Genomic DNA, 16,163 nt, shown 5'->3' with positions numbered 1-16,163 from the left:
ACCTTGGTCTTGCAGGATGCTCTAAATGTCTGGAATTCAGATCGATGTCTTGTTGTCAGGTTCAAAACCATCTCAAGTTTCACTTGACTCTGTCAAGTCCTCCTCTTTATTTGTTAGGAATTTATAACCATTTTAGATCTTTTAGGAAGACATTCTTCCCTATGAGGGTGGGAAGACCCTGGCACAGGTTGCCCAGAGAAGCTGTGGCTGCCCCTGGAAGGGTCCAAGGCCAGGTTGGACGGGGCTTGGAGCAACCTGGGCTAGTGGAAGGTGTCCCTGCCCATGGCAGGGGGGCAGAACAAGATGAGCTGTCACCTGAACATGCCCATTTCTCTGGATAGGAGTGTACAGATGAAAAGACTGTTTTTTCTAAATTTCTCAATTACAGATAAGAAGTTAGGTAGGATCCCTGTCTGTTCTTCACAAAAACTCCAACCTAACCCTAGGGTATAGGGACTGTGTCTAAAAAGAGTGTTTGTGAAAAGGGAAGGGTCTAAGCACTTGAAATCAAAGCTCACACTTTTAATACTGACAACAATTGATGCTTAAAAGTCACAAGCCAGATTCAAAGATAGAGCAAACTTGGCTGATAAATAATCTTTTAAAACTAGACATTTGCTTTCTTGCCCTGCAATTGCATCTGGATGACACTTGCAATTTTTCTTTCTCGTCACAGTATTTTCTCATTTCCTCAATGCCACACTTAACATGCCTTGATTTCACCTGCTGGGACCCTGCTCTCAAAAGTGTCAGCACCTCTGCAGTGTGATCCTGCACAGGGCACTGTGGGACCCAGGATGAGAAATGCTTTATCAATGTACAATTATAATTATTGTAGTCAAAGTTCCTGCACATCTGCCAGTGCAAATCTTGCATCAGGTTTTTTTTTCAGAAGGTCATTTTCCTTTCACCACCTCACATGAGCATTTCACACCAGACTGCCTTCTCCTTCACAAGGTATGGCAGGGAATGTTTCAGGCCTTGCCAGATGGCCTCAACTACAGGACTGGGAACACTCAGATGACAGTTTCTCAGTTAAATTTGTGTTTCTGTTGAGTCTTTCCAACCAGCCCAGTCAGTGAATTCCTTTCTCCCTCTTTGATAGTGGTATTCAAGTACTTTAAAACAAGAGACTAGACTCTATCTTCACTACAAAGCCTGAGAACACGTAATAATAAATCACAAGCATATTTTGGTTTGCATCTTCTATCTAAGGATGCAAAGAATTTCACAAGAAATCTTGTGTTTGAAGAGATGCTCATGAAAGTGTTAACTTGAAAAACTCAGCCTTAAAGAAGAAACTGCTGGGAATTTCCCTATGATGAATGTAGGGCAAGATCAGCCAGTGAGACTTTACAGTATTTCTCACATGATCTATGAAATGTGGTTGTCATGTCCCATCTGACATGATCTCATTTCTAACTTTGACTTTGTTGGTGATAGTCAGGGCTTCTCATGTAATTGAAGACAGTCTGAGCCCCTGGCACTGATTGTACCTTCTAGGAAAGCATCTGGCATTTTGATTGAAGACCCTACATGAATCACAGTCTACTCTCACTACTGAAGGATTTTGTCATATGAACAAGCAAGAATGTCCTGTTAATGAACCCTGGTTATTAATTCTTTTTTTGTAAGAATAAAACAAAACACAGATAATCAGCTGTGTGGCAGGAAACACTCATACCCCAGACCTTGTCCAGAGTGTCCCAAATCTTTTTTCACTCTCAGATGAGGAAAACACCCAAATATCTGGTGTTCACAGTGTTTGTTTCTTGGGACCAGGGACTCTCTGATTCCTGTGGTGACAAGTAAGAGTTCAGCTCACTTGTTATCCATGCTAGTCTGGGAACACTGCAGCAAAATGTGTGACTTTGTTCATTAGCATCCCAGTCATAAGAGTCATCTTTCTCATTATCATCCTGACAAGGATATTTGAACAGGTGTCTTCTCTGGAGGGACATGATGAATCTCCATCCCTTACAGATACAATATTCATTAGACATTTCTTTTTCATTCAGTATTGCATTTACCTTCTGTCATGAACCAGCAGTTTTTAATTCTTGGTTTCCCACAGCTCTTTATCTTCTCACAGACTGGAATGAAGTACATGCCTTCCTGATCCAGCAGAGGCTGGTCTACCTAGTGAACTGGAAGAAACATATCTAAATCAGGATTCAGCTGAAAAGTAGGGCTTCCTGTAGCTATTGCAACACTGCACTGAATTTTTGTATTGTTGGGAAGATCTAAGATGTTATTTCGTTTTGGTGCTGCTTTGTTTTGTATAAAATGAACCAGACAACTGTTTCTTTGCCACCTCTGCTCAGTTGGTGTCTGTTCACCATACATTAAAAGGGTCTTTCCTCTTCCTAGTAGAGGTCAAAATAACTCCATGTACTCTGGTAGGATTGTGAATTTTCAAGGACATGAGCTGCCCCAGATGATGACCTATATTTTTGGCAGAAATCCTCCTGACTTTGGGTGCTGAGGTTCCTCATGTGGACACTTTAGCCAGTGCTCACAGTCAAATGATCTGAGCTGTGGTTGTTTGGGAACCCTGTTTGCTATTCTAGCCATTTATCTGAAGTGTGGTCCAGGGGACCAAAAATCAGAGCTCGAGTTCCCACATGTACAGACCATAATAGGATAGGTCAATCTTTCAGTCTGTGTGTAAAACTGAGTTACTAATGGTGAAACCCATCCAAAGCACTTTGAAGGACAGATCAGTGGGTGTAGAAACTACTGAAGTAGCTGAACTTGATGCCTGGTCCTGCTTTGTTCTGAGATATTGTTCCACCCCAAAGAGCAGATTTATGACATAAAAGTGTATTTCACTTTTAACTTTTAAAGTACTGAGAATCTGAACAAACACTGATCTGGGTTTGAGTGGCAAGGTTTTGGTAGCAGGGGGATTACAGAGGTGGATTCTGTGAGAAACCACTGGAAGCTTCCCCCGTGTCCATGGAGCCAATTCCAGCCAACTCCAGGAGGGATCTACTGCTAGCCAAGGCTGAGCCTGCCAGTAGCACATCTGGGATAATGATTTTAAGAATAGGAGAAAAAAATCTGCTGTGGAACTGCAGCTGAAGAGAGGATTGAAAATATGTGAGATTAACAACTCTCCAGAGACCAAAGGCAGTGCAGCAGGAGGGGCATAAGGTGCTCCAGGCACCAGAGTGAGGTTCTCCTGCAGCCTGTGGTGAGGCAGCCGTGCCCCTGCAGGCCAGGGAGGAGCAGAGAACCACCTGCAGCCCCTGGAGGACCCCACACCGGAGTAGGGGGATGCCTGAAGGAGGCTGTGACCACATGGGAAGTCCGTTCTGGAGCTGGATCCTGGCAGGAGCTGTGGCTCCACAAAGAGAGGAACCCATGCTGGAGCAGGTTTGCTGGCAGGACTTGTGACCCCGTGGGAGGGACTCATACAGGAGCAATTCCTGAAGGACTGCAACCCATGGGAAGGACCCACATTGAAGGTCATGGAGGACTGTCTCCCATGAGAGGGACCCCAGGCTGGAGCAGGGGAAGAATGTGAGGAATCCTCCCCCAGAGAAGAAGGAGAGACAGAGACAACATGTGATGAACTGACCCCAGTCCCTATTCCCCATCTCCCTGTGCCACGAGGAGGAGGGAGAGAATTTGGGAGTGAAGAAGGGAGGGTTGGAGAGAAGATGTTTTAAGATTTGGTTTTATTTCTCATTACCCCACTCTGATCTGATGGGCAATAATTTAAACCAGTTTCCCCAGTGACCATGATGGTAAGTGCTGAGTGAGAGACATCCAAAGCACACCAGAGAACAAGGCAGGAAGGGTGTCTGGGTTGCTTTTCTTCTTCATTATCTTCTTTCAGCATGTAGTAAGAAAGCTCAGTCTACAGATTCACTTGTGTCTCTTTTCCCTTCCTTAGAGAAAACCTCAGAGAAGTCTGAGATTTTTTTTCAATTTTCTTTTTTAAAATTTGTGATTTTACTTAGGAATATGACAAAACACTGCCCCTGTGGAATAAGCCTCTTTCAGAGGCCAGTGTTACCCAAGGTGAAAGAAGTTACAGCTCAAGCACATATTTATGACAATAATAGTAAATAAAAAAAAAAGCTGAATTTGCTAAGCCATGTGGGAGAAACAGACTTTAATAAGGACATAGTCTCAAGTCTGCCAATTCCCTGCTTGAATTTCTCTATGCCAGCAAAGCACAATTGTCCTGAGCTTTTTCAACTGCATGGAGTTCAGTGCAGGATTAGCTTTGCACTAATCTTCAAAATTGGGAATGACCTCAACATTTCCTGCTAGGTGAGCTCAGGCACAAATACAGGAATTGTTCGAATATTGTACAATTACCTCCACTCTCTTGCATGAGTGTGTGTGCACACAAATAAATAAAAAAGTCCTTATGTTTTAAGGAGGCTGTGGAAGCTTTTTTTCACTGCTGGGCTGACAATTTGAGTGCCTAATTTCCTATAGAGGCAATAGAATTTTACCTGCTTTTAAATCCCCCTGCTCCTTTCCAGCTTCCTCTGCCTCACTGCACATTGTCTCCAAGCAAACAACATATTTCTGTCTTCTGTATTTGATTATGTATACAATGAATATTGAAGCAGGAGAATATAAAATACATGAAGACTGAACAAAGAATTCAGTAAGGCTTTCTGTGGTTTCAGACAAACCAACCAGCTGGTTACTCTGTACCACAACTACGCCTCGACCTTGTGTTCCCAAAAAGTAGGGAATCCATTAAAGCAGAAAAGCCTCAATAAAAAATTATGACCTTTTCCCTGACCCTTTCAGATGTAGCACTACCAGTCTTGCTTCAGGGCTCTGCAAAAATGTCAGGACCTGTCTGCACTGATCATATAAACCCAACACCTTCCTTTGTTAGCTCCTCCTAGTGCCAGTATTCCACTGAGTAGTTCCAAAAGTGCAAGGAACACATCTGATAAGTCCAGTAACCTGAGCATCAGTCTCTAATTCCACCTGGCATGTAAGAATATACCTAATTTCTCCTTCTGCCACAAAGCATAGAATCATATGCTTAACTCAGAGTCCCATCAAAGGCAATTACTGTGAATTGCAGGCCTTTATACTCAACTGAAAGCTCATGACCTTCAGAAAAGAAACCTAAGTTTCCATTTAAGGTTTTTTTGCCTTTTTTTTATTGTGGACTGGGAAGTGATTTGTGACACACAAGTGAATGTCAACTGTTATGAATTAATTAACTATAGGTGAATAAAGAGAATTCATGCTGTAAAGTGTACATTTATTGAATCATCATCTCCATCCTATTCTTCTTTAATCATTTGTACAAGTGGTTGCAAGTGTATAATACCTACTTTAGTTTCTTTTTTTGAGGTATCTGAGCTGTTTTCTCTTAAAAGTCTTGAGTGAAATTTCCTTTCAATAAGGGTAATTGTTGTTGCTCTGCAAGTCTAAAAGAGAATGGAAAAGTACTCACTTTGAAGGGTCAAAGGTCTATTTCTTAAAACACCACCAACACATCATCCTGGTTCACTCAGGGATGAATAATGAATACTGTTGGAAATGAAGTGAATGTTAAAATACGTAATAGAAGAAGGGAAATTCAGAGAGGGAGATTGGGAAAGAACAAGCAGAGGCCACTGTTGCTTTTGCACTGAGACTTGATTGTGGCAACAATAGATTTGCCCCTTACAAAGATAACGCAAGTCCCAGTTTGGCAAAGCTTTCCAATACCTCTTAACTTTAAGCTGGAGTCCTCATGTTTTTTTTCTTCCAGTGAGGGAGAATAATCATGTATTAAAGCTAAGTGAGTGTCTGACTATGACATCTTGGCCATACAGAGTGCCCTGGTATGAGCTGTGAGGAGACCATTTGATATTTCTGTATGCAGCTCATCTACAGACTTGATATTTAGGCAAGTACTTGTTCAACATTTTCAAGAACACTCAAATATCAACAAACTCTGGATGCAAATATCTTGGATGGACACAGGTTTGGTTTTCTCATTTCACAAGCTGGTTAGGCAAAACATTCCATGTGAACCTATACTGAAATAGGTTTAATATATCTTAAGGTCCTCATAGCTAATTGCAATAATTTATAAAATGCCAATGTAGTCAAAGAGACCACTAAGTCAGTTGTGGGCAACAAGCTGTAAGGAAAATGATGGAACAAGTGACTGTAAAAGCTAAATATGTCTATATGGGATTATATTATAATCAACATTATTTCATCGACTATGTTATATCAAAATAACCTCTTAATTAAAATACAGCTTAATTAAAAAGAAAATATTGCCACAATATTTTTTCTTCGGATGAAAGAACTAAAACCTGCTGATAGTTCAAAAACAAGTACAAGAAAACAGAGTGAGTCATGAGCTGGATTCATCCTTGGCTGCATATTGAGGTCAATGGCTTTCCAAGGAAAGTTTCCTACATGGAGTTGCGCTTGCTTGATCCTACTGCTATATTTACCACCTTTGTGTGTCCACAGAAGGGCATCAGAGCTGGGGAAGGCTCTGGAGCACAAGTCTGATGAGGAGCAGCTGAAGGAGCTGGGGGGACTCAGTCTGGAGGAAAAAGTGCCTGAAGGGAGACATTATGAATTCCTGCAGCTCCCTGACAGGAGGCTGTAGCCAGGTGGGAGTTGGTCTTTTCTCCCCAGTAACAAGTGACAGGACAAGAGGAAATAACCTTAAGTAGTGCCAGCAAAAGTGTATATTGGATACTGGGAAAATTCCTTCACTAAAAGGGCTGTCCAGCCCTGGCACAGCTGCTCAGGGCAGTGGTGGAGTCCCCATCCCTGGAGAGATTTAAAAGCCATGTGAATGTGGCACTTGGGGTTTAGTGGTGGCATTGACAGTGCTGGGGGAATGGTTGGACTTGATCATATGAGAGGTCTTTTCCAATCTAAATGATTCTATGATTCTGATTCCTTATTATTTGTCTTAGTACCATGAAGCTGCAGTGCCAGAAGAGGATTCTCCTGTGTTAGGTCATGTGGAAACACACACTGAAAAGGAAGATCTTCCCTAAAGAATTTAAATATAAAAAGATATGAAAGACAAACGAATACAATTACCCTGGGAACTAGAGGAAAAGAAAGGGCTGGAACTTTTCAGTATGACAGGACATAGTCTCAGGAGGACTTCTGAAATTTCAGAGAACAGAAGCACATCTAGGAACACATTTACCTGTCACAGTTACATTTACCCTGACAGCCTCCTGTCTTCCTGTCTGGCTAAAGGGTAGAAAAACATAACCCGTGGAGCATCCCCATATCTCATTTCCAACTGTTCATGGAGCTTAGGTCATGAGCTTAAACTGGATGCTGGGCATGCCTAAACATACCTAAGACAGCTAAAGGTAGGGAAGATGAATACCAAGAGACAGGAATTGGAATGAGGATTTTGGCTCAAAGTCAAGTAGGAAAGGCTGGGTTTTTTAATTTGTTTTTATTTCAAGGTGTGTTAAGATAACTCTTCCCTGCCCTTGGCCACAATTCCTTGCCTGAAGGGCGACACAAGTAGAAAATGCTGTCTGAATTCATGGATGAGCATAGGAATGGCTAAGGAGAATGAAGATAGCCCAGAGGGATCACAGGGAAGGATTATAAACTCAGTTCTGACCTTACTGAACTTGAACTGGTACATAATCATACACGAGATGATGTTAGTTTGCCTGGAGGGAGACTGGAGTAGAGAGATCAATCTCTGAGCTTCCTGCTTAGAAAGGATGAACATTTTTCCTGAGATTTACCTAAAGGTGAGTGACAGATCAAGATCAAGAAGGACCAAGGAAAATGGCCTTATGAAATGCAGGAAATATTTACCAGATGAGAGGAGGAGGCAGGATGAAAATAGAGTCAAAACTTACTCTCTAATTCCGGGCTTGCTTGGTGACACCATGGCTACAGCTGAACTTATTCTGGTGTAAATTATGTTGTCTTTGTGCAGGGGTTCAGAGGTTCTGTAATGCAACTTCCAGCAGACAGATACTGTGAGGTCTTCCTGGAAATTCAGGTGATTTCCAAAGGTTATTCTCCTCCTTGCTCACTGGAAGTAGGAGATGATGGTCACATTAAGAACTGATTCATCTGTTGAGGAAAGTGTTTGCTTTCACTCTTTGAGGCTGCCTCTCTACTGCAAAATTGAAAGGGGAGAAGGAAACTTCTGCAGACATGAACTGCCCTTGTGAGGTGTGATATGAGGTCATCTAAGTGTGTTTTAAAATACAGAGGTGGCTTTGAAGAACTGTTCAAGGTGGAAAAGAAGTTCCCACACTTTCGCCACACAATGTCCTGAGTTCCCAGACTACACAGAGGCAACCACTGGTTGACCAAAAGACACCAAGGCCCATGTCAGTAATTAAATAGCTTGGGCAGTCGTGGATTGGTACTTTAACCAAATACCCTGTTGTATTTGATGCCACATAGTTCAAGAAACTGGAGCAGCACTACCTGTGTTTCCTTGCTATGCTGACTGAGTGCTCCTATGCAGTCTCAACAGTAGATCAAAATCTCTTTGGCTAGTGGTGGGATCCAAATATGTTTGTTCTCCTGCTTCATGCAGTGCCACATCCTTAATTTATTGGTCTGCTTAGAGCATTTCTTTCCCGAGGAACAGAAAGAGCAAAATCTCTCACATAGGAAACTTGAAGAAAAAAAACCCAAAAACAAACAACCCAAAACTTGTGTAAATCAAGTTTTTCAGTGAAAGTCACATCTTTGCTCTTATTCATCCTATCCACTTCAAGATATTTAACTGAGAGGCCTATACTAGGACTTAAATGATCTTAGGTTTCCTCCATAGTCAAAAGAAGAAAGCAAGAGAAATTAATTGTTTAGGATGTTTAAACTCACCCTTCAAGAAGTGTTTTCTCCAAAAAAATATTTTGCATATTTGTTAAGTGTTTAGTCAAACTGTGACACAATGCATCATATAAAAATAATTACATTTTTGCCTATTCCACCAGTGATTACTGTTTTCCAATTATTTATCAACACCAATTAGAAAACATTGATTGTCAAATGACTCAAAAGTTGGGATAAGAATTACCAACCCATGAGACAAACCTTAATGACTTTCAGAAGCAGGGGATAAAAGTTGGTTTTGACATTCACAACCACTGCTAACCTAAAAAACAAGCAAAGGAAAGAGGAGTTTTTTTATAAGGAAGGTGTTGGATAAATGCTAGGAAAGTAAGTAAATATCTTATGCAGAGAGAATAAAAAGTGCTCATTTCACTGTAGGTCATGGGGCAGGAGCAAAATCTTAAATAAAGGCAATAATAGCACAACTAATGCATTTAAAATAAAGGCTGAATCAATACTAGCAGAGATTCTTTGCAGAGGAGTTGAATATTACTGTTGAAGAAAACATTAGAAAGGAAAAAAAATATCAAAACAAATACAGAGAACAAAGAGGAACACAAATGAAGAAGAAAAAGGGACTACCTGGTAAGGTGATCAAACTGCTGCTTTCCTCTTGAATGATCCACTGCAACTATAGGTAGAAGGAGGTGGTTTGCATTCCACTCTTCAGAAGTGAAGGCAGCTTTTCCACAAAGCAGTGTCAGACTTTGCCTCTCCTACATCACCACGAATGTTGGATCCACCCAGGCTTACTACACCGACATCCCACGAGCACGAGCTGTAAGACAGGGTGTTTTACAGCCACAAAACTCAGCTATGAACAGCCATCAGCCATGGAGCAGCTCAGGCCCCATCACCACCCCTTTCTGTACCTGCCCCAGACCTTTTCCCTACACCCTCATCAGGAAACAGAGGTGCTGGCACCACTTGTGCCCATCCCACTGGTGAGAGAATGGGCTGGGAACCTGTGGCATTTATACCTTGTTACTCCTGATGAGCTGATCAGTGTTAATCACCAACTGACTGATCAATGCCTGGAGGTGTTTACCCAAGACACTTCTGGGGGGCAGATGTCACCTTGCAGTTCCTGTAAAAGCCTCTTAATGAGATCTTTCAAATTACTTATTATGTTTTTTCATGTTCCCGGTGTTATGAGTAACAGTCTAGAGACGCTTCTAGAAAAATCCAAAAATGGATTTTTGTTCATGTGTGCTAGAAATAAACATCCACAAATGCATGCACACCCCCACAGATGGAGAGGAGAGGCGCCGACACTCTAAATTGGGTTTGCTGTCATACTGCCCTCAATCCCATTCTGTTCCATATGGTCTCATTCCTTGGCTTGCTATATCAATACAGGATAATCATAGAATCGTAGAATAGAATATCCTGAGCTGAAAAGGACCCACCCCACGAGGACCATCAAGTCCCACTCCTGGTCCCACATGTGACAACCCCATGAATCCCAATATGCGCCTGAGAGTGTTGTCCAAATGCTCCTTGAGCTCTGCCAAGCTTGGTGCTGTGACCACTGCCCTGGGGAGCCTGTTCCAGTGCCCAACCACCCTCTGGGTGAAGAACCACTTCCTATTATCCAAACTAAACCACTCGTTTGTGCCATTCCCTTGGATCTTGTCACTGGTCACAGAGAGCACAGATTTGTGCTGCCCCACCACTTCCCCTTATGAGGAAGCTGTGGATCCCAATGAGGTCTGTCCTCAGTCTCCTCTTCTCCAGGTTGAACAAACCAAGTGTCCTCAGCCACACCTCATATGGGTTCCCCTCTAGACCCTTCATGATCTTTGTGGCCCTCCTTTGGATGTTCTCTGATGGCTTTATATCCTTAATCCTTATAGTCTAGTGACACAGCTCAGCAAAATGAACTGGCCAAAAACTAGACAGACTGGTTTCTAACTGCATCAGATCCCTGAGCTATCTCAGTACATGATATTGCATAAAATGTCAATGTTTTGATATTTGCATAACAAATCTGCTGGTGCCAGTTCAAAGATGAAGGTAGGAATGTGAGGCTGGGAGTAAAGGAGAGGGAGTGACTGCAGAAGTTCTCATTTAGATGAGCTAAAGCACTGTGGAATCACACTCTTACAGCATGGTTAGGGTTGTATGGTGATTTACAGGCATCCTGATGCACCTGCACGGTCAGGAGCGTGCGTGGTAATAAATGTGGCAGAAAATCATGGATAGACAGAAAAAATACTGTTAATAAAAGTTTCAGAGAATGGCAGTACCTTTCTGTCTGTCAAGTTTCCAGCACACAATGGCAGTCAAAAAAAAAAAAAATAAAATTAGCAGGGCCTCTGAAAGGGAGGGGGTTGGCAAGGGAAATGTTCCCAGCCTCAGAAAGCTCACAGCTTCTTGGTGTGTGGAAATGAGGTGTGAGCCCTGCCATCAATTTGAACTGTAGCACAGCTGATGGAATACAGGGAACGTGCTCACGTTGAGGCAGCAGAGACAGGACCAGATGATTCACAGCCACATGGTTTCCATCCTATTAAATGGAAATGAAGGCGCCGGCGCAGGGGGAGACTGAGGCTGTGGCTGTGAAATAGTAATGGGTGAGTGATTTTCCAATTATTCAAACGACTCTGAGTGAGAAGGGCTGCCCTCCAGCTCAGAGAAGCCATGTGTGCTGTGCCACAATCACACTTCCAGAGGAGTTATTTACAAACCTTACAAGCTCCCTCAGTTCAGTGCAGGTTTAACTTGAAACTGTAGGGCTGTGGGATATGTGGATTCATCTGGATCCACAACAACCTCTCCCCTCCCCAGAAAAGAAGTTTGATCATGCTGGAGCCTCACACTGGGGGTCTCCTGATTGAGGTCCAGTCTTCCAGAACAAGCAAAATGTTCATAATCAAGGGAAAAGCTTGTATACTCTTCAATCATCTTTGGATCAGGCTCTTAATGAAACCATCTGTTCCAGTGGATCCTCACATTAGGAAACACAACTTCAGAAGAAGTTTGAGATAATTTTTCTTCTTTGCCTTTTGTTTTTCAGCCTTCCCCATCTGCCCTCCCTTTCTCAGGTCCTTAGGTGTCACAGAAAGAGGTGGCAGGTGAGGTGCAGCCTGGAAGGTGTTTATAATGCTCCTTCTTCTGGCTTTTGGCACCTCTGTGGAAAGGTCTGCATTAAATGCTGCGAGGATCCTGTGGGTTTGGGAATACAACCTGAGCTAAAGCTCTCCTAGCTGGACAAAAATGACCAAATAATACAGTCTACAACTCCTGTTGATGGTCTTAACCCATATTAGAATATGGTGCTCTGTCTGCAATCCCATGAGCACCAAGGTTACCATGTTTGGAGGGGAGTGTGAGCCACTCTTCCTGGCATCTATTATTGGAGGAAGGATTCTGTCCCATTGTTAGGGCACTCAATTCTTTGACAGAGGCTGCTGTCATCAAATAGACAGTCTTTACAGGGGTCCAGGGCTCTAGAAGGAATCTGCTCTGCTCCCACAACCCCAACAAAGAGCCAAAAACCATTTCCTTACTCAGATGATGTTCCTGGAGTTGGTTTTGGTGCTCCTTCCTGATATGAAAGTCACATTTCATGGAATGTGAAGTTTACTGAAGCAGGAAAGACCTTGGATAAAAGTATCAGATTTAAGCCCTTTGAGGTACCCAATGGCAGAATGAAGTACAGAAAGAGAACATCCCACCTCACCTGATCTCAAGGCAAGTTGGAGAGAGATGAACAGAAGCCACAGAGCTGAGAAAGTTAATGCTTGAAGCAATGCTGTGATCTGAGCTGGGGGTTTGGAGAAGATGTGGACATGGAGCACCCACCAGCCTACCAGGATGGGCAAATACATGATGCCATAGGAGCAATAATTGTGCCCTAAAACTATTTAAGAGGTGATAATTTTTTAGCAGGAGCGTAGGTGCAAACACACAAAGATAAATGCAGGTATTGCAAACCCAGATTTTAGGTTTCATCACTTTGCCAGGTACAGAGCAGTGCTGAATTGGTTTTCTTTTCCTTAGGAGTTTGCTGCCAAAGCACATGTACCTTCAAAACAAGCATCTTGTACGGAGAAAGGAGAGCTAAACAAAATCAAATCAAATGGGATAAAAATATAAAGAAACAAAACGCCTCCCACGAAGCTTGACCACCCTCAACTCAAGATTCATATAATCAGGAGAAATATTGTGACTTCCTTTTCACAGCTCATTCTACCCTTCTGTCTAGGTGAGGCAAGTGTAATTGCTGAAGACTTGTTGCTGCTCTTTCCCTCTGTGTCTGTTCTCCCATCTTTGCTGATTGGATGGCTCATCAGATTCATCAGATTGATTGATTGATTGATTGATTGATTTATGCAGATGGAAACATTTCAATTTATCTAGCTGAAATCTTGACTCTAAGCTAACAGAAGTCATTCAATGGGTGAAATGATTTTCAACCTTTTCTTTTAATCCACCTTCAAAGACCATGCAGGACTGCTTTACCAGGCCATTAGACAGCCTGTTATCTGTATAGGTATGCATAGATACTGAAATATATATTCTGAAGTAGTATTATTGCAGCTTTTTGCATAATCCATAACACTTGCAGTCAGTGAAAAACACCCCACCTATATGAAATCAGTATCTAAGGATGGGATCAATTGTACTTCCAGAGGTGCCAAAATCCTTTTCCATTGACTACTGAGAGAACTTAGACAATGACCTTGGGTCAGGCACTGAGATTTCAGATGCATCTACATAAATGAGTGGTCTTTTATGTAAATTCTCAAGGCTTTCTGCCACTTTCGCTTGTCAAAGAAGAGCTTTCCCTTCCTCTGATACTCTCTGCAGGACAGCCTGTGAATCAAACCACATACTGCTTCACACACAAAAAGTGATAATGTGATTTTTTTTCTGCATTCCCGGAGGAGGAGGGTCTGTAAATGTTGTCCTCTTTGCTTTTTTTTCCCCTTGAAGCTGCAGTGAGATCTTAGCAGAGAGGAAATGAAGTTCAAGAGCATTCAGTAGAATGTGTTTGTCCAGTCTTGTCATGTGGGAGCGATGCGAAGTTAAACTCTCCCCTGCGGTGGAGATAAAAATTCGTAAAGCTGTGGGATGGATGTACATCCCTGTCACCAGGGGCATCGTTTGCAAGTATTGTGTTGCTCTAGGTCATTCTTAAATCACACTGGCTGTTGAAATGGTTGAGGCATAAAATGTGAACTCAGAGACTTGTGGATATTTCTTACCGACAGCAAAAATATTACCTTATTTTTTTCCTGCATTAGTGGTCAAAAAATAAGTTAGGACTGTGATAATAAAATGTAGTTTGTGAGGTGGATTCCGCTTGTGGCTCTTTTTTACATTTACCTGGAATAGTGCCTGAAGTGCCAGTAGAGCTGAAGTAATTCCACACTTCCCTTTTACATGGCTAAAACTCAGACAAACCATTCCAAGCACTTCACAGAAAAAAAACTGATTTGGGGTCCCACTGAGTTGGGGCACAGGAGCCTTATCCACTACCTTAGATGGTTGTGAGAAAGCCCTTGAGCACTTAATTTCAGAAGCAGTCAGATTCTTTCCAGGTTCCTGAGTGAAGAAGGAAATATTTTTGCAGCCTGGTTGGTTAGAGAAGTGGATGAAAGTTTCTTAATGTGCTTTTACTGTATGCTCAAGCTTGGCTCAAATCTGCACAAATTACATGTGAGCCTCTCTGTCCCCCCAATACATTTCTGCTTTCTGTTTGCTCTCCTGTCTTGGGTCTGCCAACTTGCTCTCCACTGCTGTGTAACAATGCAAAGAATGTTGCATTAAACCCCCAAAATTCTCCTTGTTGACTTTTTGCAGTTAACTTGACAAGCATAACAAAGTGAACATGCTGTCAACAGTCAGCTCTGAAAATCCAGCTGGGATCTAAAGATAACAGATCAAAACCTGTCACTGAAATCGGGGCACAACACTGCTACTGAACAAGCTGTCCTAATATTTACAGGTTGTTTTAAACAATAAAAATGCTCTGATTCCCCCACTGATAAAATCCCTTTGCACCAAGGTTGAATTGCAAATATCCTGGATATTAAGCCCTGTGTCCCAACCAGATAAAAACCTTCTGCCAGTGGCTGGCTGGCACGACTGGATGAAGTATGGCCTCCAACTGCTGGATGTGGCAGGAAGATACATGAAACCATGTGAGATAAGAAGGTCAGAGGCGGAGATGACTGGATAAATGGATGATTCCTTGAGGATCTTTGCTGGCTGGTATAAGTCACTTGTCCCAAGGGAGAAAGAACATTTTGCAAAAGTCACAAACATAAATGCCTTCAGAACAAAACATTACACATCAAGGCTTCGATATGAAAGTGTTTACAACCCATGATTGCAGTTTGGGAATTTAATTTACTGCACTAGTCAGGCTAAGCAGAGGTTTATATGCTTGCAAAGAGTTCCCTTACCTTCCCTCAAATAAAATACCCAAAAATATTTATTGTGTCTTCTATTTGAGCTGAGCTGGTGAGATTTTAACTGCAGTTGATAAAAAATGTACAGCTACTGTGTTGTGTAAGTCCCTCGGTGCATTAGAATCTTGGAAAAGTGGAAGTGCCTCTAATCTATTTGGACTGGGGTGGGAGAAAGAGGGACTGGGACTGGATAAAGTCCCTTCCAACCCAAACCATTCTGTGATTCTATGTTTCCCTAGCAAGAAAATTTGCTGCATTGCAACTATCTTGAAATTCATGAAGTAGAGAGGGCTTTTGGACTGGTTGTTCTTTAAAAATAAGTGTCTCAGAAGTGCTCTCTTTAAAACAAGGATTGTCCTCAAGAGCATTAGCAAGGCCTAAGCAGATGTGGATGTCACTATAATTTCCTTTTTCTATGATTTAGTATAGCCAAGATGTCAAAAGTAGATGAAATGGGGTAAGCTACTTTGAATTGGATGACCCAAAAGCTCAAAAATGTTAGGAAATCAGGACATCTTGACAAATATATACCTCTTGTCAAACATAACCATGACTCAGTGAAAAAAATTAATTCATTGCTTAAGTAAAATTGGACATTCTTAGAGGACATTTTGGGAATGCACTTCAACAATCCATGAAATACATTCAAGAACACAGCTGCAGGGGAGGAACAAAGCATTGGCAATTATACTGAGGCTTGAAAAAGATACAAACTGGGCAAATTGTATGAATGTAATTGAATAAAAGCCTCCATTTTCACCAAATTATTCATTATGATCTAGCAAGGTACTTAAAAAGCAAATAGAATTTTTTTTTTAAATGAGTGTTTAGGTTTGGATTTAGGCAACAGAAATGAGGCACCTTAGTCCATCTATATAAACATTGCATGAAATTTGGTTG

This window comes from Neopelma chrysocephalum, unplaced genomic scaffold, assembly GCF_003984885.1.
Source record: "Neopelma chrysocephalum unplaced genomic scaffold, ASM398488v2 Primary Assembly neopelma1_83, whole genome shotgun sequence".
Classification (NCBI taxonomy): domain Eukaryota; kingdom Metazoa; phylum Chordata; class Aves; order Passeriformes; family Pipridae; genus Neopelma; species Neopelma chrysocephalum.
Note: the sequence above shows the minus strand (reverse complement) of the source record.